This window comes from Cyprinus carpio, unplaced genomic scaffold (assembly GCF_018340385.1).
Source record: "Cyprinus carpio isolate SPL01 unplaced genomic scaffold, ASM1834038v1 S000001219, whole genome shotgun sequence".
Classification (NCBI taxonomy): domain Eukaryota; kingdom Metazoa; phylum Chordata; class Actinopteri; order Cypriniformes; family Cyprinidae; genus Cyprinus; species Cyprinus carpio.
This window is the reverse complement of record NW_024873936.1, coordinates 1-26,278: the sequence shown is the minus strand read 5'-3', so window position 1 is coordinate 26,278 and position 26,278 is coordinate 1. Positions and strand designations below refer to the sequence as shown.

Below are 26,278 nucleotides of genomic sequence, written 5' to 3'. Positions count from 1 at the left end.
TCACAAATAAACGCATCAGTCAGATCAAGAGCAAGAAGTTCCGCTGTTCAGGTAGAATACACCAACACTCTGTTATTACAGAGAAATTATAAAAATATGCATGCATTTATTTATTTAAAAATACACACATAACGTTTAACTGGGAAGTTTATTTGAAATTCCAGGTAATTGGCCGGATCAGTAATTGTTTTTCCTCCAAGCAACACATTAGTAAGGTGAATAGAATCAAATCAGTTGAGTGAATGATTTAATGATTCGCTCATAAAGGCAGACACTTGTTTAATTCCCTGAATAAATCAAATGTTTTTGAACAAGTCATAGTGACCAGTCAGTTGACCGCAATGTAATCCACGACCGTCTTCGACCCCCCTCCCCTAAATGGGTTGACCCGTGAATGATTTAATGAAGTTACTCATAAAGTGAGTAGCATCCTGGTGTATCATTTCCTGATTGAATCTGATGTTGAACACAACTCATTTGAGATAAATTATTTATTGATTAATCTTTCCAGACAGTTGCTTGTTAGTTTCCTGAATGAATCCAGTGTTTGTAGCAAATCAGCTGAATTAATTAGATATCATGTTGACTTAATGTATATTGGCAGTCATTTGTTTCATTTCCTGAATGAATCAGTGTTATTGAGCGAAGATCGTTTGTCGCGAATGATTCAGTAACGATTCAAAAAATTCTGATTTTTTTTTTTAACAAAACGTTTTTGTGTTAGTTTCATTTGTGTAGTTCCTAGAATTAAAACAGTGCGTTTATTAGGTGAACGATTTTAATGGATCGCTTAATAAAGAGTCACTTGTTTTTGTTCCATATAATGACCATCAGTGTTCTATGAACAAAGAAGGCTTTCACATCATATAGAGAGTCCACTCATTTAGTTTATGAGTTATCAGTATTATTTAACAAATCGGTGACTGAATGGTTTAATGATTTGCTCATCAAGACAGTCTCTTGTTTAGCACCTGAATGAATCATGTATTTCTTGACTAACTGGATGAATAATTAAATTACTCACTAATATAGGCAGGTTCACTTGTTTCTTTCACGAACATTTATCAGTGTTCTGTTCAACAAATCAGTTGAAAAATACTTAGGAGTGTAAACATATAGACAATTACTAATTTTGTTCCTGAGGTTAATCAAACTTTTATTGAAAAAAAAGAAGTGAAATAATTTTAATGATTCACCGCACTAAAAACAGTGCCTTGTTTTGTTTCTGATTTACTGTTTTTGACCTAAAAGAAATCCCCACCAGTATGTTGAATGAATCGACATTTACATAACTTATTATCAGGTATATGCTGCCACATACCGTTACTAATTACTACCTCATATTAAAGCGTGACTAAACATCGACCTGACAAGAGAAGATTCACAAGGAAACAGTTGTAATAAATGCCAGTATATTCAAGCACAATCTTTGGTTTCAGTCCTTTATTTGGTTCAGTTTAAGTCTAAAATTTAGATCTTTGCGGGCTTCATGTATATCTACCACTTCCATAGCAGCTGTGTTTTCTGTTTTCTTGCACGCAGTTGGCATCAGAAGCCATGGAAACCGTAACCACATCCCAGTGTAAGTTTGTTATATCTAAAGTATCTCATTGAACATGGTTTTGTATATGGGACTACAAAATATTATATGTGATGCAAACTGAATAATGGCCTGCTCTCTTTTAATAACAGTGATTCTCTGAAAGATCTTTATTCTTATCTAAGTTGCAGGGACACACGTTTGAAATTGAAGGGACTTAACAGCAAGGCCTGTATGGGCCACCAAAAAAGAAGCCGCTGTGAAGCTATACTGTGGTGGATGTTGGTTCAAAATTTACGGCATGACCAAGTTCCCAGAGCACCTTTCCGCTTCGACATACCAACTGAAAACGTAAGAGAATACATAATTAAAACGAAACAAATACAATATGGCTTGTTCCACATCTAGTGAGCTGCTGTGTAGGGACCTAATTTTAAGGTATTCATGTCTGTGCACGCAATATGAAAGAATGTTTCTTAAAGTCAGACTGCTTTAATTGTTCTGCCTTCTTAGAGTGATAACTACTTTCGGCTATTTCCTCTATGTGAAAAAGGCAATCCCAAGAATGCTTTGCGACAAGATTCAGTGCAAGAATCCATCCAAGTGATTGGCAGAAGATGAAGCAACCAAAATGTTGACATTAATTCTTTTAGGATTTATAAAAAAAAAAACATAGTTTTTGTTGATGCTGCTTATCGTATTTTTAGTGGCACATTGTTAGCTTAGCACAACATGCATATAACTGTCTATGTAATATTTATTGTCTTTTATTTCAGACGGCTCAATAACAATGACTTGTCCATCCTGGATTGCAGGGCAACAGGGACTCTTTCGGTCCCTCACACATCTCAAGATAAAGTGTGAGATTGATATTTATATTCCACTATAACAATAATGCAACAATGTCAAAACTCCACTGTAATTAGTTACTGTTGAACATGACACTGGAAACATAAATCAGTTTTTGGTGTGTGTTCTCTCACAAGAAACACTTAGCAACAATAAAATCACTGAGATTTGAGGATGGACGGCTTTTGATGGGAGCATAGTGCTGTGGTTGAACATTCACCGCACTGGCCAACCACCTGGTGTCTGTACGTGGAGGAATGTTCCGGGGCATGGACGGATTCCGGCTATGCTGGCAAGTGTACTTTTTCACTCATCATTTCTGCCACCGCCATTGTCTGAGAAAGCCATGCTGTGTAGTATAACTAGTTAATATAACTGGTTTACATAATTAAAAAACAGCGCAAGCTCTTTTTACGGCTGGAAACGATAACGTAGGGGTAATAGTAGTATGACTGATTGACTGATAGGATTAACTGATTTATTGGTTTGTTGGTTGATTAATAGATTGGGTTGGTTAAAGCTGAGTGATTGGTAGTGTGAAAGATGATTGACTGATAGAATGATCTGATTGAGTTGGTTTGGTTTGATTAAACGAGTGGTGGTTGAGGTGAATTGGTTGGTGGCTGGTCTGACCAATTGGTTGTTGATAGATTGTTGGTTTGACTGATTGATAAGTTGGTTAACTGATAGGTCTAGTAGAGTTGACTTATAGGATGACTGAATACAAGGCTTGGATGGTTGGTGTTTAATAGATTGGTTGAGTTGACATGATTGATTATATTCTAATTCATGTTATATGTATAAGCACTTTTCCTGGATATCAACTCTTTGCAACGCACGTGACGAAGGTAAAATTTAAGTTTCTATTGGTAAAGTATTCTACATTATATTAGTTAGAATCGTATCAGTGTGGCATGAAATGTACAGTAACAATCATAGAAAGCTTAGTTTAATGACGCTCATTCAGAACAGACAGTGAACCCCTATTAACTGCCATGGTTAATATGTTGCGATTAAACTTAATGAGCAAAATTTAGTAGGTTTGTCGGGTGTTTCGGGGTTGGCATCATGGAAGGTCCTCTGGGGGTGTTGGCTAGTCAGCTCTTCTCAGCGGTTCGCGTCATCTCAGATCTTTGTAAGGGTTTGTCATCCAATCTTATACATTTTACCACAGCTCTGTTAGCGCTTAGCTAATATTAGAAGTTTCATCTGGTCTCGTTGAGATACCTAGTTGAGTCTCATCAGCTTAACAATGGAAAACTAATCCTGAATTTTATAATAGCTATTACCAAGGGGGCAACATGTAATAGCAGAGGGAACCTAGGAACCAGATCCTTGTGGCACTCCATCCTGGTGAATACATGTAGATTGATTCACCGCGAGCGACGATAGGACAAGTGATAACGATTGCGACAGGTAGTGATCTTAACCATCTTAAAGCCTGCTCTTGAATACCGTATAGTTTTGGCATTCGATCTATGAGTACTGTATGTCAGGATCTATGGTGTGGAACAACAGCACTAAGATCAAGTAAAACTAGCAATGAGATGCCAGCCTTGGTCTGACGCAAGAAGCAAGTCATTTGTAATTTTAACAGTGCAGGTTCTGTGCTAGTGGTGGGGCCTGAAACCTTCATAGAGATTATTTTTTTTTTAGCAGGGAAGGAGCACGATTAAGCAGACACAACTTTTTCTCAAAGTTTAGGACATAAAATGGAAGATTGAAATGGTCTGTAATTTGCCAGTTCACTAGGATCTAGTGGTGGTTTCTTAATAGAGGCTTTATAACACCGCCAGCTTGAATGGTGTTTGGGACGTAGACCTAAAATGATAACGCGAGTTAATAATATTGAGTAAAGCAAATATACTGAAGTTTAAAGAAATGATCCATCTTTTTGTTGAGCACTGGTATTAAATGATCTCTCACAGTAGCAATCCAGGATGTTAGTATAATCTGTAGCGAAGCTGTCCATTTATTTAAATGTATGCGATTATCTTTAAAATGTATCAGCGCAAGATTTGTGCAAATGCATCATTACTCAAGAGCAATCAAAGCAAGCTCAGCAATTTTCATTGTTCCTCACAGTCACCCTGAAGCCTGAAACCCCTGTTTTTTTCGGCTTTGTTAGGATGTCAGGAATAATCGCATCCGCTGCATCCACAACGGTAGCTTCTCAGGAGGCCTGCAGAACGTACGTCTGCTCTCGCTCTACGACAACCAGCTTAACCACCATCATGCCTGGAGCCTTCGACACGCTGCCAAACCTCTCCACTCTGTAAAACACTTCTAGTTCTCGCTGCCTTTTAATGAATGTGTCCGATTGATCTGAATATATGCTTCTGTTAATGTCAACTCTCTTTAGTCTCCCGGTCTTGTTCAGAAACCTGCTGGCAACCCTTTTAAAAAAAAAAAGAAAACTGTGATTGGTCGTCTAATCCTGGTTGGGCGAGGGCTGCGATCTCGGCAGATCGTGACGGAAACCCTCGCTGTCAGAACCCAGCCTTCCTCAGAGAGATCCCACTCTGCAGGACGTGGCAAAGCCGGACTTCCTCTGTGACAAGGGTAAATGGAGGCTTTCCATGGTTTTCAGGTTTGAGCTGATCGTTTCACTGGTCCTAATCTTCATCATTTAGAAGGCCCATAAACATACTTGGACTCACATGTATGAACGCAGATGCCTCTAGCTGCTCAAGTTTGATTTAATGTGTTTAATACTGATAATGAACATAATAAAATGAAATAAAATGAATGGTATATTAATTTCTCTATGAATACTTGAGTTTATATATATATAATGTGTGTGTGTGTGTGTGTGTGTGTGTGTGTGTATGTGTGTGTGTATATATATTCATATATATATATATATATATTAATATAGATATATGATATATAGATATATATATATATATATATATAGATATATTAAGCATGGGCTCAACAGTAAGGATTTTCTGATTTGCAACATTTTTCTTCTCTGCTCTAGAACAGAAAAGAATTATCCTAATTTCAATATTCACTAATAATATTTTTTATGTTTTATTATATTTACAAGTAATATTTAGATTTATTTAATTAGATTTTTTTATTTATTTTATTTATTTTACAGCTACTGTATGATGTAACTGCATAAATAAACCAGTTTTACTGAAAACTATGGTTTACATTGTAAAACATTATGGATTAGTTTGTAGTTTTCAGCACATTTTTATTGATATTTTTCCAAGATTTACATTCAGTTATGTAGTTAAACTATATTAAATAATTTATATAAGTATGTAATCCATAATCTCACCTAGTTTTTTCCCGTTTCCGTCATGGGATGATAAAATAAAAAAGTTAATTGTCTTTTTTTTTTTTTTCGCAGTTCAGAGTTTTCTTACAAGTTTGAGTTTGTGTCACAATCATGACTTGTTTTTTAATTATGTTTGTGTTTACAATTGCGCAATTCCCGTTTTTGTTTTCTCTGTCTGCCACAGAATTAAAAGGAAAGAGTTTTTATCTCACTTCAAAGTCAGGATTGTCTTTTAGTCTATACACAGAATTCAAAACTTTATTTCTTCCAATTTTGAAGTTTCTTTCACGATATGACGATTGACGTTTTCCCTCCTGAATTTTGAGGTTGCTTTTTAAAAAGTCTGCAGTTCATTTCTGCCACTGAATAGAAAATAAAAAAGGTAATTGCAACATTTTATCTCATAATTCTGACTTTTTTTTCTTGCAATTGTGATTTCTTTTAAATGTTATGACAATTTAAAATATTTTATTTTAATTTAATTATTATAATTGTGTTTACATCTTGTAGATCTCAGAATTGTGAAAAAAAAATGGTCAGAATTGTGAAATAAAAAGGTTGCAATTATCTTTTTTATTTTAAATCTGCTATCTGTAAATAGTAATTGAATTGTATATAGGCTAATTATTGATCAAATGTGATGGTTTCTGTGACTGTATGTCAGGGCTGGTTGAAGACGACGTGGAGAGATGTGGTGCCTAGCCGGTGTGTCCCGGAGCAGTGCACGTGTCTGGATACAGTGGTGCGCCTGCAAGCAACAAGCACCCTGTTGGCTTTACCCCGCGGTGTCCCACGCAATGTCACATGAACTGTGAGTCACGCGCGGCTCAGGCGGGGACCGGGCTTTATGCTAATGCAGGGGGGTTCCTGTCTGGCTGTATTTGGGTGTCTGATGAACCTCGCTCTGGCTCTGTCTCCATAGATACCTGGATGGAAATCTGTTTGTTGCGGTGCCTAAAGAGCTCTCAGCATTCAAACAGCTGCAGCTGGTGTGAGTGTCAGCTCTAACATTACATTACATTCACTTTCATTGTTATTGCTTTAATGTTTAAATGCCAACTGACCAGGGGAGCGTTTCCCCAAGCTCAGCTAACTGTGGTTATTAATTCCACTGAAAGCAACTGTGACTGTAGTTGCTTTTGGGAAATACACCCCTGACCCGCAAATCAATATAAATAATTGCATTGCAGGAAATAGCATAGCACATAATAATAATTTAACTAACACCATAACAACAACAACAACAATAATAATAATAATAATAACAATAATAATCTGTTATTATTGTTTTTGTATAATGTTTCACTTGATGATAGTACAAAAAATGAAAATTATAAAAATGAATACTAATATTAACAATAATTGCTTAGAAGAAATGTACTGTGTGTAATAAAATGGTTGTAATAATTATTGTTATGTCACATAATATTATAATTTTACTATATTTACTAATTTATATATATATATATATATATATATATATATATATATATATATAATTATTGTTGTTAATACATGATAATATTAAAAATCGAGTATTATTGTTGCTGTTACATATATTTAATAAAAGGAAAAATTCTAATGTTGTATATTGTATATTTTAATATTTTATGTATAATTGCATATAATATAATTCTACATAATAATAATAAAATCTGTTATTGTTGCTGTTGTTGTTATACATAATGAATAATATAATTATATAATCTAATTGATAATTTAATTATATAATATTTATTTTTGTATAATGCTTCACTTGGAGTACAAAAAAAAGACATGAATTAAATAATAATATTAACAATAATAGCATTATTATCATCATAAAAATAATAACATTATTATTATTATTAATGTTATTTTATATTTAATAATAGAAAATTATTTACAATAGAAAAATACATAATAGAAAATTACAATATCATATATATAAATAATAATAATAATTATATGTATAATTATACAATATTGCAATCTTATATGATATAAACAGTATTAATAATAAAAGTATTATATTATATTATTTTTAAAAGATATATATATTTTTTTTATAATTAAGTACTAATAATAATAATTTAAAGAAATATAAAGCTAGAGCAAAATGTGGGGGGGGAAGGACTGTGGCGCAGAAAAAAACGGCATTATATTATTATTATAACGTATGACTTGAGCAACAATAAAATCAAAGATGTTTTATTGTGCTTTATTTCAGTGACTTGAGCAACAATAAAATCAGTTCCCTGTCCAAAACTCGTCTTTGCCACATGACTCAAAACTCACCACACTGTAATATTGTAATGAGTATCTCACCACTCACACACACACACACTCACACCCACACAAACACACACACCCACACACACACTCACTCAATCACACACCACAACACATACACCCACCTACTCACACACACACACACACACACACACACACACACACACACACACACACACACACTCTCTTCCATGGACGTCTGCTGGCTGTGAGTGTGTGTTTATGGAGTGTTGTGGTGTTTTGCAGGATCTTGAGTTATAACGCGCTGCGCTGTATTCCTCCTCTGGTGTTTGGAGGCCTGTCCTCTCTCCGTCTGCTGTGAGTTTGTACTGGATCTGCTCCTCTGAAACACTCTTACTGTCTCACAGGAAGTAGTGTAGTTGTGATTGTGACAAACACACAGATGCAATGGTTTGAGCTGCTCTCAGCCCACACATTTCTTCCTCGTTCTTGTCCATTTATTGCAGATCTCTCCATGGCAACAATATTTCTGAACTACACCAGGGAGTCTTCAGAGACGCAGCGTCTCTCTCACACCTGTGAGTCTCACCTGTCTCACATTCACACCTGCACACACAGCATCACGCTTCAGTCTGTCTCACCCGCAGTATATGATAACACACATGTCCAGGGCATGTTACATCCCATAATCAAGAGAAAAAATACAAATCATAGTTTGATCTAGATAAATGCTGCACATTTTTTGGATTGTGGCATCATTTTCTAGAGAACTAAATACGTTTCACTACATTTGTTTTACTGTAAAGCAAAAAACTTTTTTTTTCTCACAAAAACAGTTAAAAGTGGGGGAGTTTTTATCACTTTTATCTCTTAAGATAGAAGAGTGCTGGTTGAGGAGATTACCCCCTTCTATGTAAAGTGCTTTGAGTGCCCAGAAAAGCGCTATATAAATGTAAGGAATTATTATTATTATTAAGATATTTTTATAATGATTTTGGTAATATGAAATTATTTTCACTGCAATACAATGATTTTTGGTAGGCTACTGTATTACAGTTATGAGAATCAAATGAAAATTGCCTTTTGGAAATATTTTATATTATCTTATTAATAATATACTGTGCTAATATTATAGTAATATTGTGTGTGTGTGTGTATATAGATGATATATATATATATATATCTATCTATATATATATAATATATATATATATATATATACATACATATAATATATATACATATACAAATACAATATTACTATAATATTAGCAGCAGACATCATGCCTTATTTATTCAGAAACAGCAGTAACAATGATATTTGTGTATATTATTACTTAATTTGGTTAGTCTAAAATATATATATATAAAAAACAGACTAACTAATTAATTTCTTCACAATATTAATCATGATTGATCCCTCCTAACATTAAAGTTTTCAATCTTCAAACAACATCAAGACAGTGTATTTTAATATTTGTTTAATGCCGTCTTTTTAATGACTGAAGGCGAATATTTAACTGCATTAAATATTATTAATGCCGTTAAACTGGAAAAATTAACTGTCTGTGTTAACGTGCTAATTTTCACAGCACTAAATAAATAAATAAATATATAAATAGTCATTTATTTCAGTTAGTTATTTCAGTTTAATTTCCCAAAGGCAACACTTCTAACTTTTATGGTTTTGTAATATTTTTTATTAGGTTTTTTATCTAATATTTATATTTTATTTTAGCTTTATTTCAATAACAATTTTTTAAGTATAAATGATAAATTTTTTGATGTAAAATGTTTGAATAATTATCATCTCAAAATTGCCTTATGGAATGGAAGTTATGGAAAAAGTCCAATCACAGTTACTTCCATTTTTAAATTCGACTCTGGTATTTGAACCATTTCAGTCAGGTTTTGCATCCTATCATAGCACTGAAACGGTTTTGCTAAAAGTGCTGAATGATTTGCTACTTGCTGTTGACTGTGGTGAAAACGCAGTTTTGATTTTATTGGATTTAAGTGCTGCTTTTGACACAGGTGATCACAACATCCTTTTGTCACGCCTTGAACATTGGGTAGGTATCAAGGATACAGCATTAGTGTGGTTTAAGTCATATCTTAAATCCAGGACAATTTCAGTGGCTATTGGCCAGTTTTCCTCATCATCAGTTTCTCTCCCTTGTGGGGTTCCTCAAGGGTCCATTCTGGGGCCATTACTTTTTAATCTGTCGTCCGGCTGCTTCCACCTGGTAATATAATTAACAAATATAAAATCTCTTTTCATTTCTACGCTGATGATTCTCGGTTATACATTCCATTAAAATCTAGACATTCCCTGCAGCCCCTTATGGACTGTCTGAAGGACATTAAAATCTGGATGGCAAATAATTTCCTCCAGCTAAATAATGAAAAAAACCAAGGTGATTATTTTTGGAAACTCTAAAACCAGAAACTCTATAGTCAGTAACTTAGACAGTCTCACTCCATATGTTAAGTCACATGCAAAAAAATGTAGGTGTTATTTTTGACTCTGAGCTTTGCCTTAAAAAAAGGAAATTAGCTAAGTTGTTAAAACAGCTATTATCAATTGAGAATCATTTCTAGACATAAATCAACACTTTCCTTTAAAGACTTGGAAAAGTTATTCATGCATTTATCACATCACGATTGGACTACTGTAATTCCTTATACTTAGGTCTTCCCCAATCTTCACTGGCTCGTTTGCAGATGGTCCAGAATGCAGCGGCCAGATTGTTAACTGGTGCAAAAAAACGAAACGTGCGTCATAAGTCACTCCAATTTTAGCGCCGCTCCACTGGCTTCCTGTCTCCTTTAGAATTCAATTTAAAATTTTGTTTATTGTTTTTAAAGCACTTAATGGACAAGCTCCATCATACATTTCTGATCTTATCTCATTTAATTCAAGTCTCTCAGATCTGCTAATAAAGCTCTTTTACATGTCCCACGGTCTTGACTTAAGTTTAAAGGGGACAGAGCCTTTGCGGTAGCTGCTCCACGGTTATGGAATCAGTTGCCACCTGACATTAAGAGTGCTCTGTCTAGTTTGGTTTTTAAGTCTAAACTTAAAGCGCATTTTTATTCTATGACCTTTCCTGATTTTTAATTTATGGATTAGTATTGTTATCTTGGATTTTAATTTGCATTTTATTGTATTTTATTTTATACTTTACTGCATTTTATGATTGTTTTGTACAGCACTTTGCTCAGTGTAAGCTGAATTTAAATGTGCTCTATAAATAAGATTTACGTGCTAAATGTCTTTTTTTTATTCTCAAGTTAAACATAAAACATATTGATGTATTACAGTAATGGGAATATGTAATTGTGATGACAATACATGAAAATAATTGCATTATGATTATAATAATATTATCATCATAATATTATTGTTAGTAATAATAATAATGTTGACGTCATATATACTCGAAAATATAATTTTCTAATATTATGTACATTCATATTATTATGATCATTATCTATTATTATATGAGTATTGCAATAAGTATTATATTTGCTTTTGATGTTGTTTAAAGTTTCACCTGATAGTAAAAACATTTTTTGAAAAGAAAAAAACAAAACAAAAAAAAAGTACTGCAGATTGTAAATTATTATTATTAGCGGTAGTGGTATTAAAAATAATCCAAAATTAGCTTTGTTGTAAAATGGCTTTATATAAACATTTTTTAAAAAAGAAAAAAAAAAAAAAAAAAAAAAAAAAATAAAAAATAAATGAAAAAGAAAAAAGGATTAAAATGGATTACAGTGAATAAGTAATAAAAAAGTATAAATAAATTGGACATAAAAAAAACATTAACATCAATAAATATAATTATAATTCAAAACAAAAAATAAATGAATGCATGAAGTTACACTGACGGTGTTCCTTCCTCCTCGCTGCTTCTGGTTTTCTCAGTGTGTGTGTGTGTGTGTGTTTCTCAGGGCGATCGGAGCGAACCCGCTGTACTGTGACTGCCGCCTGCGCTGGCTCTCTGACTGGGTGAAGAGCGGCTACAAGGAGCCCGGGATCGCCCGCTGCGCCGGGCCGCAGGGCATGGAGGGCAAGCTGCTGCTCACCACGCCGGGAAACAGCTTCCAGTGCACAGGTGCGTGACCGAGACCACCGTCTCAGAGAGAAAACACCACCTCTGTGAGGATTCAGCTGCAGCGTCTGCTCTCCCTCAGGTCCTGTGGATCCGTCCGTGTCGGAGAAATGCAGCGCGTGTTCGTCAAGCCCCTGCCAGAATCACGGCCGGTGCCACAGCGACCCACTACACCAGTACAAGTGCAGCTGCCCACAGGGATACAAGGTCCTGAGCACGAACATGTCACTGCTTCCATACCTGAGGATTTAACTGCAGCTCACTTAGAGAAACAGTTCATGGAAAAAATGAAAATTAGCTGAAAATGTCCTCACCCTCAGTCCATCCAAGATGTAGAGGAGTTTGTTTCTTCATCAGATTTAGAGAAATGTAGCATTGCATCACTTGTTCACCAATGGATGTGAATGGGTGCCGTCAGAATGAGAGTCCAAACAGCTGATAAAAACATCACAATAATCCACAAGTAATCCACACCACTGCAGTCCATCAGTTAACATCTTGTGAAGACAAAAGCTGAAACAAATCCAGCATTAAGACTTTTTTATTTATTTATTTTTTACTTTAAACCATTGCTTCCAGCTAAAACACGAGTCAATAATCCATAATATTGGTTTCTCCAGTGAAAAAGTGGTCTGGTCTGAATCAGGAGAGAAATCTGCACAGATCAAGCACCGTTTACAAGCCAAATCAGCTCTGAACAAATATTGTGTTGTTTCTAGCAGCTGTTTGCACTCTCATTCTTATTGTGAATGGGTGCCATCGAAGGATGAATGAGTGAATGGGTGCCAGTGAAGAAACAAACTAATCTACATCTTGGACCACCCATCAAAAAATCATCATCACCACAAAAAATTTCCACCAAAAAAATAAAGAAAATTAACAACAACAAACAATACAATTAATATTAATAGTTCTAATTTCTTTTTTTATATATACATTTGGTGCATACAGTAGTGCATCACATTCTAGAAGTAAAATAAATTGTGAACTGTATTTCATGTTAATACAAAATAAAACTACTCAGAAAAATCTACAAAAAAATACAGAAATAAAAAAAAATCAAATTGAGTTATTTTAGTGTTATTTATTTTGTTATTTATTAATATTTTTAGTTCAAATTTTTTCTAGCTTAAGTTTTAGTGATTTTTTTATGTGCTTTAGTAATTTTTATTCATTTTTTTTATTTTGTTTCTGTTCAACTTTTATCTTTGTTTCCATTGTAGTCATTTTAGTACTTTAACTTGAGTAAAATAAAGACAACACTTCATCTGTTATTTATTAATTAATTTATTTTTATTTAATTTTATTTTTTTAGTTTTATTACAATTCGTTTTTGAACAGTAAGATTTTTATTTTTATTTTTTTTTACGAAATGTCTTCAGCTCACCAAGCCTGCATTTATTTGATCCAAAATAAAGCAAAAACTGTAACATTATGATTTTTTTTTTTTCAATTTAAAATAACTCTTTTTCTATTGGAATATATTTTAAAATGTCATTTATTTCTGTGATCAAAGCTGAATTTAAACATCATAACTACATTCTTCATTATCACACTATAAACATTTCTTATTCTAATATGCTGATTTACTGCTCAAGAAACATTTATTATTATTATTATTATTATGTTGAAAACAGCTAAGTAGAATTTTGTCAGGTTTCTCTGATGAATAGAAAGTTCAGAAGAACAGCATTTATCTGAAATTGAAATCTTTTGTAACATTATAAATGTCTTTATCATCACTTTTGATCAATTTAAAGCGTCCCCCTTAAAAAAAGTAATTAATAAAATAACTACAATAATTTCTCTATATCCAAAAAAAAATCATCAGCATTCATGAAGAACAAAACACACCTCTTAAATCAAAAACATGAAAACTCTTACTGTTCAAAAACTTTTGACTGGTAGTGTATGTCATCAGTTTTTATTATTATTATAATCATTATAATTTTCAGCCACATAAAGCAAATAAATCCGACCCTCTGGAAAATGAGCATATCCAGAAAAGCAGTCCAGCTTCGTTCTTAGACTCCTTGAATCAATGAAACATCTCAAATAACACATTTCTATAAAACATAAGCACCAAAAATGAACCCTCGCCCCATACAAAGCCACTCCCTGTAAACACACAGCAGACACTGTTTGAGAGTGATTGTCTGCAGGGATGGATGCCACAGCTTCTGGCAGTAAACTCCATGCTTTGGTTTAAAGCCTCTCTGCTGGTGTTTCTAGGGGAGAAACTGTGAGCTTTCTGTCAGCGCTTGTGAAGGCGATCCATGTGTGAACGGAGGAAGCTGCTACAGCGACGAGGCTAGCCGAGGCTTCAGGTGCGAACACACACACCTCACTGAAGTCTGAGACGAGACACGACAGCAGTGTCTGACTCTGTGTGTGTCTCCAGCTGCTGGTGTCCTGTGGGGTTCGCGGGGCAGTTCTGTGAGGTGGATGTGGATGATTGTGTGGAGAACAGCTGTGAGAATGGCACCATCTGTGTGGACGGAGTGGGGAACTACAGCTGCGTGTGTCCGCAGCCCTTCTCAGGTCAGTGTTAGAGTGGCGCGGCTGGTTCATGCTGTGCTCTGATTGGTGAAGCAAGGCTTGATGTGTGTTACAGGCCAGAAGTGTGAGGAGTACGAGGAGGATCTGTGTTACCCGGGTCAGAATCCCTGTCAGCGCGGGTCCACCTGCATACCCACCGTCACGGGACCCAAGTGAGCGCAAGACACTAATCATAAGATGCTTGTTATTATAAATGACGTCATGTAATAATATTTCTATCTAAGTAATACATTAATTAACAGTATATCATGCACTGCCATTCAAAGGTTTTGGGTCTGTGAGATGTTTTAGTGTTTCTCAAAATCTGCATTTATTTGATCTGAAATACAGTACTACTGTGAAATTACTGTTTTCTGTTCAAATATAGTTTAAACTGTGTTTAGTGTCACGTGATTCTTCAGAAATCATTCGAATTTGTTGATTCGCTGTTCAAAAAAGTTTTTAATGCTTTTAATGCATCCCCCCCCCCCCCCTCGGGATTCTTTGACGAATAGAAAATTCTATAAAACAGAATTTTATAATATTACAAAAGACTGAAAAAAAAATCTGTTGCATTTTTGCTGAGAAAAAATATTCATTTTTATATATTATTAGAAAAAGAAATCTTGCTGACACCAAACATTTGAACGGTATAGTGTACGTATAAAATATTAATAAAATATAAAAGGTATTTTATTCGTATATGATTTATGTGAAATAAAAATGTTACTTAAAAATAAAGTTGATGTATAATATTTTATATAAAATATTTTTTCTTTCATATTAACCATCATAAAATTTTATACATATAAAACAATAAAAATGTTGCATATTTATATACCAGTAATATTCATATTTATATGAAAGAATTTCTTTGTGTACATTTGAATGGTAGTGTATGTTTAAATATTTTATATAAAATATAAGTGAAATATAAAAGAAGTATATATTATTTATATGAAAAATAAAAATAAAGTTGTTATATAATATTTTATATAAAGTATTTTTCTTTCATATTAGTCATCATAAAATATTATACATATTAAATAATATTATTATAAATATAAAAACTATTACTATTAGCATTAAAAACAGTACAGTACAGTAAATTAAAGTCATGTGATAACCAATATGCTGGAGAACAAAAAAAACAAACAAAAACAAAATAGATAATAAATAATAATAAAAAAATAATAATAGTAACAATAATTTGACCTTTTTATGACAAGCAATGTTAGTAAAATGGCTGTAAAATGTCAGGTGGTACGACCAAAACTTAATGATAATTTGTAAAAAAACAACAAAAAAAGATGTATTTAAAACCGTTGAATATCAGGTATTTAGGAGAGTAATATAATAGAATTTTATCAACTTCGAAAGTGTTTGTGATAAAGAAAAAAGGTGTTCTTTGACCTGATGAATTTTGCTCCTCATCTGAGTCGCTGCGTAGGAATGTCGTTTCTGTTCACCGTCCTGTTTATGGCAAATATTTGCTGTCGTGTGTAAATAGGCCTTTCAGCTGAAAAGCAGCATTTAAGGTGACTGAAATAATGAAGTAAATGAGATTCTGACCTTGTGTGTTTGTGTTCAGGTGCATCTGTCCGCCGGGTTTCGTGGGCGACGACTGCAGTGTGGATTATAATGAATGTGAGGGTCATTACTGTCAGAACGGAGCGCGCTGTGTGGATCATGTGGCGGGATACACCTGCATCTGTCCTCAGGGCTACAGGTGAGTCAAAACCACATTACATTCCACTCAAACTCATTTCAGTTCAACGTCATGCTTATTTCATACGAAAGACTAATATAAAATATATTAAGCTTGAAGTATACTTATGTGATATTCCATATATAATTTAAAATATTTAATATAAAGTAACATTAAAATGTTTTTAAAAATTTTATAGATAACAAAAATGTTTTATATTTTACATAAGATGGATACAGTGAACAAAATATATTTTCTCATATTTCAAATGTTCAGTAGGCATCACCACATGCTCATTTAATAGAATTTGTAAAGAAAAAAAATCATTATAAAATAATGTTAAAAATGTTCTCAATATTTCTAGATTTTCATGTTACTCCATGTTTCTTTTTCTCTGGAAAAAAATATAAAGTACTCCTGCCTATTAATATCTGTCAATGATATGACACTTCATTTATTATATTAATTCAAAAATACATCAAAATCCAGTTAATACACACAATGACTTTAATACGCCTCTTTAATGATGACAATGTTTTTCATTTCTGAATTAAATTTAAATTTTTATATTTTTGCGGTGCTTAAGTAGTTTGTTATAATCTTTTAATATGATTTCTATTTTGTTAAAATATCATATAATTTTCTATTATTAATTATATTATTATATTAATCTTATTTACATAATTACATTACATTATTATTATAGATAATTATAGATTATTATAGATGGATGGATGGATGGATGGATAGATAGATAGATAGATAGATTTAATTAATTAAATCTATTAATTAAATAAATTATTAATTAATGTTACTATAAATATTTAAAAACTATTATTATTAATATAAAACCGTCCACTAAATCACAGTCATGTGGTAAAGGAAAAACACAACAACAACGAGGATGATAATAATAATAATAATAATAATAATAATTTGACCTTTTTATTACAAGCAAGATAAGTTAAGCTTTTAAAACTTAATGTTGTGTAACTCCCCCAAAACATAATGATGAATTAATAATTCATGATATTTATAAAATTACATTGAAAAATGTATTTAAAAACTTTTTAAGAAATTATTACATTTGAATACTTTTATCGAAGGTTTAACTAAAATATGTTATAAATTTTTAAGTATTGGTTACACTACACAACATTTTTAGAGTATATAAATGTAAACTTTTATTAACAATCATAAAAGTGTTTCAAGACCATATTAAAGCAACATTAATACAAAGAACACGATTTTAACATTTACATAATTACAATAATGGAAGCAATACAAATCAACAAAAGAGCTATAATATGCAAGTCTCAGATAGCTTAACGTAGTACACGTAGTTTTTTTTAATTATATAATAAATAAAAAAACAGACAGAATAGAAAAAGAATAGCGCAAGCTAGTGTTAGGGTTAGGGTTAGATCAGTCTATTTCTCACGGACACTCTTGTTCGTCATCTGTGGCATGATCTGTGCAGTGTTTTATGCAGTAGTTTATGATGGCGTGTTGTTTGGTGTCAGCGGTCGTCTGTGTGAAGTGTCTCTCGGGGCTCCGGCGGGCTGTGAGCAGCTGCTCTGTGAGAATGGCGCCCCCTGTGTGGAGAGAGGTGGTACTGCAGCCTGCCAGTGTCTGCCGGGGTTCGGCGGGCCGCGCTGCGAAAAACTGCTCAGCGTCAACTTCATCGACAGAGACTCGTACCTGCTGCTCAGTGACCTCAAGAACCGGCCGCAGACCAACATCACGCTACAGGTGCAAATATATAAAAATAAATAAATATATACTAACATATCATTATATTATCACTTTGTTGTATATATTAAAAGAGATATTTACTGTAGTCTATCTAGAATTTTTTTTCCACATGTGGCAGCATACATGTGAACTATAACTCACATTTAACCACACAAACATGTATTAATGTTGTTATGAGTGCTGTTTAATTTATGATAATGCGAGAGAGACCGTGACCTTCACCATATGCCCAAAATATAAAGCAAAAACAGCTCCATAATTAAATAGTTTCTGTCCAAGCATATGCTTCGGATTCATTTTCTCTGACCTTGGCACATGAAACATCTGTGGAACAGGTAAATGTAAATGTAATTTAATGTAACAGCCATATGTCGAGTAATTGTCATATTTTTTATGTTTCTGCTATTGTTAGATTCAAGGATGCAATGCAAAGCATACCGTGAAACACACAAGACATATATGAAACACTCTGTTATAGCTGCATTGCGGTAATATGCATTATGGAAATAAATAAATTATTAACCACTGGTATTATATTAGTACCACAAGGTTAATATAAAATGATTTTTTTTAATATAAATACAAAACAATTTTATTAAAAATGTATTTTGTGTAAGTGCGTGTGTATACACACCCACATACATATATATACAGTATATATATACTCTATATACACATCTATTTCTAAATACTATTTATGCAGTTTATATACTATATATACACACTTATTATTTATAAATATTTTACGTCCAATATTTAAACATAAATTACAATCCAAATGTATTCTTATTTTTTCTTGCTTTTTTTAAAGAAATTAATATTCTCATTCATCAAGGATCCTTAAATTGATCAGAACAGGAGTATAAAAGTTTTAATATCAGTAAAGGTATTTATGATGTTACAAATAAATCAAATATTATATATATTTTTGTGCCACCATTTTATGTAGTTGTACCACATTGTTAAATAAAAGGAAAATATATAAAACAATTTAACGTTTAAAAAAATAAAATAATTAAATATAAATATATATATATATATATATATGGATGCATTTTATATAAAATAATTAGACACTATTGTTCACAAGTTTGTTTTTTGTTTTCTGGAAAGAAATTAAGCAAGGATGCATTAAAGACTTCTATGACATTACAAACAAACAAATAAATACAATTACAAATTTTATTACTGTTAATTAGATATTATTAGCCATTAAAATAAACATTAGTACAACAGTGGTTAATGTAAAAAAACAAATATTTAATATAATACAATATAAATAGCTTTTTAAGTAATACGATTTTAAGTTAGGTTTTCTTAATACAGAGATATTATATAAATACATTTTATATTTTGTATAAATGTTAAGAAATATATATTTCATCTTTACTTCATATAAATATAAATATTTATATGAAGATGAAAAATATTGGAAAAAAGTGAGAAAAAACGCCTAATTTTTTGCATTAAATTGATGCAAAAAATCATGTAGAAATGTGTTTTAAGAGTTATTTTTTCAGTGGATGTTGTCAGCACTTGTGTTCTGTGTATCTGGAATGCATTTATTGACAGCCTACCAAACCCACTGAGGATTTGAGGAAAAAAAATCATTTTTCACATTTTTCTGATAAAAAATAAAGGGTGCATACACTAAAATGGCCACAATTTTTTTTTCGCAATATTTCCGGCAGAGCAGACCCTCCCAATTTATATGGTTGTTTCTATGATTAAAACAGTATGTAATTATTGCTGGCCATTTGTGCAAAACATAACAGCTTCAAACAAATTCACTGAACTATATAAACATTTTCTCACATAAGAATAGGAATATTGCTATTTTTTTCAGCCAGGATGCATTAAACTGATCAAAAGTGACAAAAGACATTTATAGTGTTACAAAAGATTTCTATTTCCAATTAAATCTTTTTTAACTTTCATTGAAGAATCCTGAAAAAATATATATGTTATAGTACAAAAATTTTTTAGCAGCACAACTGTTTTGATAACAATCAGAAATGTTTCTTGAGCAGCAAATCAGCAAATTACAGAATATTAGATTGATCATGTGACCCTGAAGACTGGAGTAGCCTAATGATGCTGAAAATTCAGTTTTGATCACAGTAATAAATTAAATTTTTATATATATTCACATAGGAAACAGTTGTAATAGTAATATTTCAGAATTTTACAGTATTTTTATTTTTTTAATCAAATAAATGCAGCCTTGGTTGAGCATAATGTCAAAGACGCACAGAAATCGCAAAGATTTGAGCAGCACTCTTGCGTTCGGACTCTTTCTCTCAGGTCTCCACCGCTGAAGACAATGGGATTCTTCTCTACAACGGCGTCGACGACCACATCGCAGTAGAGTTACACCACGGCCGTGTCAAAGTGACCTGTGACGCAGGAAATCAGCCGGGAAGCACCATTTACAGGTTTACATTTAAAGATCACACTCCACATTTACCATGTTAATACACCTGCTCTGATTCACAGCCTGTTTCCGCAGCTCGGAGACAGTGAACGACGGACGCTTTCACACCGTCGAGCTGCTGACTTACGACCGGATGGTCAACCTCTCTGTGGACGGGGGGCTTCCTACGACTCTGGACAGCTTGGGACACGTCCAGCCCCTCACCAGAGACGCCCCGCTATACGTCGGCGGTAAAATTTCCACATTTGACTGCAAAAAATCATTAATTTATATAAAAATAAATAATGAATCGCTCCTGAATGAATCAAGCGTTTAAATGATTCGGTTCAGTCGCAATGACTCACTTATTAACAGTGACTTGCTGCCACCTACTGGCGGTTTTAATTTCACATTCAGAGTATCTTTTATTATTTAAATAATTTATGTTTCAAAACATTTATGCATTTGTAATTGCAGGTTAAATGCATTCATGTTCTGCACTAAACAGTAGTGTGTAAATACATCTAAATGCCACTTCAGATGCAGCTTCTGTGTTTCCTCTGCGCTGCAAAGATGAATTTTGTTGATACTGATTTTATTTGCTTGGTAACAGCCCAAATGTCTTATTCAAATGTCTTAGCCAAAACACAACTGTTTCAAGTCTGTTTAACACAATGCAATTGTTTAAATGGGAAACCTAACTTCATGGTGTTAAATGAAAATGTTGTTTTTATTTAAATGAATGGAACAGTGTTGTAAAATAATGTTTTTGAGTGTATCTCTAAATGTATGTTTCATCCATCAGGAATGCCTGAAAACACGCAGTCGCTGTCTTTGAACCAGTGGCCGTCTCTCAACGGCTCCAGTTTTCAGGGCTGCATACGAAACCTGTACATCAATAATGAGCTGCAGGACTTCACGCGCACGCAGATGAAGCCGGGAGTGGTGCCGGGCTGCCAGGCCTGTCAGGAGCTGCGCTGCGTGAACGGACTGTGTCAGCCGGACTCCGACACCGGGCCCGTGTGCCGCTGTCAGCCGGGATGGGGCGGCAAACACTGTGATCAGGCCCTGCTGGCAGCCGCCACCAACCCCTGCCAGAAAAACAAGTGCGTAGCTGTGTGTTCATGCTGCATGAAAAATCTGGAATCTGAGGGGGCAAAAAAAGTCCAAATATTGAGAAAAAATCATTATAAATATATATCAAATATTTAATTTTTAAATATATATTTTTATTAAAATATAAAAAAAAAATTTTTAAAATTAAAAATGAAAAAATAGAAAAAATACAAACCTCCAATATAAGATAAATATAGGGCTGTCAAATGATTTAATCACGATTAATCACATCCAAAATAAAAGTTTTGTTTTCATAATATATGTGTGTATACTGTGTATATTTATTATGTATATATAAATACACACACATGCATGTATATATTTAAGAAGAATATGTTATGTTTATATATTAAATATATTTATATATAATATAACAATATAAGAATATAAATATATAATTGTATATACATGTAAATATTTCTAAATATATAATTTATGTGTGTGTATTTATATATACATAATAAATATACCCTGTACACATACATATATTATGTAAACAATAAACTTTTATTTTGAATGTGATTAATCGTGATTAATCATTTTGACAGCCCTAGAAAAAATACAAAACCTCCAATATAAGATAAATATATAAATAATATATTTTCTATTTTATATATTATGCTTTTATAGTAGATACCACGTGGAAATGCCAGCTGAATGTTTTGTATTTAAATGATTCAATTTTATGATATATACATATTGTTTATATATTTTATATAAAATGTCAAACATTTTAATTTATCTGTAAAAAATAATTTTATGCTATATAACCATGTGGTAATGCCTACTGAATATTTGACATAAAATAGAACAAAATTTATTATTTATATATTTTATGTAAAATATACAACAATTTCAATTCATCTATATTCTAAAACATTTGTAATATTATTTATTTTAATTATTATATTAAATAACCATGTGGTAAAGCCAATTTAATGCTTTTTATAAAAAACCCAAAACCATCATTAAATCATAATTTAATTATTTTTATAGAAAAATATACAGTAGCTAATATAATTTCATAGATAAAAAAAATACATTTTACACATGAGATGAAATATGAAAACATATGTATATATATATATATATATATATATATATATATATATATATATATATATATATTTATATTTTATATTTATATTTATATTTATATATTATAGTGTGAGACTGAATCAGGCTCATCCTATTGAAGCATCGAATCTTCGACTATTCGGGGTCACCCCTACTTTCGAGTAGTAATTTAATTTCATAATATAAAAACAGTATTATCCAGTAAACTTGTGTAAAATATTCCATTAATATGACACAAATCACTGTTGTACCACCAACTCCTATTTAAGGCAGTTTATAATCACAAGGCCAGATTTACTAACAGCTTTTGCCAGTTCAAACCGTCTTTTGGCATTGAAAAAACTACCATCAGGATTTACTAAAGAACGCACTGAGAAACAGTCATTTTTGCAACTGACCTTATTTGCATATGCATTTGTAGGCGTTTAATTGTTCCCATGAATTTTGCATCTGAAAGAGTATTTAAATGAATCATGCAACATGTTTTATTAAGGTTTGCGTTAATTTACTGCTGTCTGTGCCATTATTTATCAGCCAAAAAAAAAGCGTGTCTTAACCCATTTAGTGCCTGTGTTTTTAGTAGATTTAGGTGATTTTTTTGCCATTGTGCTCTCATGCTAATTGGCCCAGTTTAGTTAATCTGGCCCCTGGTCCAAACTGATTGTCCTCTCTCTTGCTGTAAGGTGTGTTCACGGCACCTGTGTCCCGGTGGACCTGCAGTCGTACCGCTGCGAGTGTGCGGACGGTTTCCAGGGGCCCCTGTGTGCTCAAGAGGACGAGGCCCCCGGCCCCTGTGCGGCGCTCTCATGCCAGCATGGCTTCTGCGAGGTATCACCCACGGGACAGGCGCAGTGCGTTTGCGACAGCGGCTACAGCGGCCAGTTATGCGACACAGGTAAACAATGCTCATTTACACAACAAACCGTTATCATAAGACATAGATCTGGGTAGTAACTGAATACATGTAATCTGGATTATGTAATCAGATTCCAAAAATTAAGTACTTGTAATAAGATTACATTTTAAATACTCGTAATCTGACTACAGTTACTTTTTTGTTGATTACATGATTACATATTATTCAAACAATAGCAACAAAATTATTCCTCTTTTTTCATTTTAAATACACTCAGAAACCTTTTAAATATAGCCTACCGCTTAAATACACTCAGAAAGTCTTCCAGTTTTGATGACATTCACACAGAGACCAGTCATAAGTCAGGTGTATATAAAAGTGAAAGGCCACACAGCATTTGACCACTGGATTTACAAAAATCAGTTTTATGACATGTTTTCTCAACATTGCAACTACTGATGACACAACATTGATTTTTATTTGAATCATCACTCAGTAGGTTGTTTAACCTTGTATTACTGTGTCTTTGGAGGGCTTTTGTCTTTCAAACACATTAAAGTGCACATTCACAGTATTTTTTATTTACATGTTGTGCAGGGATTCATAAAACGTTTATTTGTCTCTTTCACTTAATGTATTTATTTGAAATTCTCCCTGAGAAATTAAGGTAATAAATTATTAATTAAGTATCACATTTGCAAATTCACGCACAGTTCTCTGACGTTGGTTATAATCACAAAGTGTTTTATTTTTATTTTAAAGTTATTTCAGTAAAAGTGTTTTATTTTGATTGTTATTTTAAAATTAATTTTAATTTCACATTTTTATGATTTAATTAATTAGTAGCTTTTCATTAAAATTATAACCCCCCTGCAGTTCTTCATGAACCCCAGTTTTTAAGAGATAGAGGTCGACCGATAGGGGGTTTTCTCTGACCGATACCGATATTTATAGATCAGGGCAGCCGATATATGCCGATATGTTGTGGTTATTTTCTTTTTTTCCCCCATACATCTCATAAAAGAGAGTTTGAGTAAATGTTTATTGTAGGGTACAATAGTAATAGTAGTAGTAGAAGCCTAATTCAAAGTAATAATACATGGCTCAAAACTTCAAAACGTTTTAGGAGGCCGTGGGGACGAGTGTTAACTTTTATAAATAATATCTCTTTGGTTTTGAATTTTAGTCTTTGCAACTTTACAGTTCTTCTGTCCTTCATGCACCAAGAGCTTTGTAACACTACAAAGAGAAAGGAAACTTGAAAACTTGAAAAGTGCATCATATGACACCTTTAAGAAAAAAAATTCTTAATCTTTGCACTTTTATATCAATATGGTACAAGATTATCCTATTCAAATCAATATGGCAAACCAGTTAGGTCACAAGTAATCTAAAAGTACTCTGATTTTATTACTTAAAATGTGTAATGTAATGGATTACATTACTAACTACAATTTTTGTTTGTAATTTGGAATCAGTTACAGACTACAATTTTCTAGTAATCTACCCAGCTCTGTCTGACTGTACGCTTTGCTTCCAGTGGCTCCGTGTCAGGGCGAGTCGGTGCGGGACTTCCATCGCGTGCGGCGCGGCGAGGTCCAGTGTCGCAGCACGCAGCCGCTGTCCTGGGTGGAGTGTCGTGGAGGCTGCAGGCCGGATTCGGGCTTCTGCTGTGGCGGCACCAGGGTGCGACGCAGACGCTACAGTTTCGAGTGTGAGACGACGGCAGTTCATTCACGCAGGACATCGAGGAAGACGGTCGAATGCGGCTCTGTGGAAAGTGTGTGTAGTCTTTCAGAGATCACAGAAGACATTAAAAGAGAAAATAGTGTGCATTTGTATCTGTGGACCGTAACATCCTGTGAGGTTAGCTTGAAAGAACTATTTAAGAAAAGATAACCCTTTGCTGTGAATGATGAATTATGGGTATTTTGTGCCGTCAGGCGAGGAATTATTATATGTCGGAAGTAAAAATCTAACAAGTGGATCTTAGATTTAGGTTAACAGTTTTACCGGACAGCATGTTATACAAAATTTATAGTATTTAATATAATTGTAAAATATTTGTTTAACATTAATTTTAATTGTAATATACATACGGTTTTTAATTTCCATATAGTATTTTTGTATGTTGAACACCGACATCGGTGATGTGTAATTTTTTACCTTTTAGTCTGTTTTCTGCACATAATTGTTTGACAAAGTAGTTTAAGCAGCTTTTTTGTTCCATTTAAATGCCGTCTCATAAGTGTTTTTGTCTTTGCAAGTGTTTCTATTTATTTCATTAAAGGTTTTTGCCTCTTTAAAAGGCTGGTTTTACCCATAAAGTGTTTTTTTTTTTTTTTTAGGTCTGTTAATGTGATTTCTACAAGCCCCATGCGATAGAAAAAAAAAAAATGCTATGGGATGATGAGTGGTTTTAAACGAATAAAATAATGAAAACGGCATTTGTCCGTGTTTCACTCAGTCTTGAATCGCACTCGCGGAAAAGCACTTCGAATAGTGTCTCTTCCGCAGCTTGGTACGCTTTCAACCCGTTTTTTCAGTCTCGAGCAAGACTGTACGACATTCATCATTACATGAATTGACTGATTTTTACGTAGAAAGACGGGCAACAGCGCACGACGCAGTTAAAAAGAAATTATCAGTATGTTTTATAACTGCTCGCCCAATTCAAAAACGAAACTAAAATTAAAGTCATTCGGAGAGCAGGGGCCCCGGGTGTTTCGGCAGAGGCCACTCAGAGTGAGTATTTTGCGTCTCGGGAGGATCGGCTCTGCCGCC

The 26,278-nt window shown here is 33.1% G+C and overlaps 1 pseudogene; it reads left to right on the top strand.

Annotated features, from left to right (window-relative positions):
* Nucleotides 1–1,731: 1,731 nt before the first annotated feature.
* Nucleotides 1,732–25,274, top strand: LOC109079130 (annotated as a pseudogene).
* The last annotated feature ends 1,004 nt before the right edge of the window (nucleotides 25,275–26,278 follow it).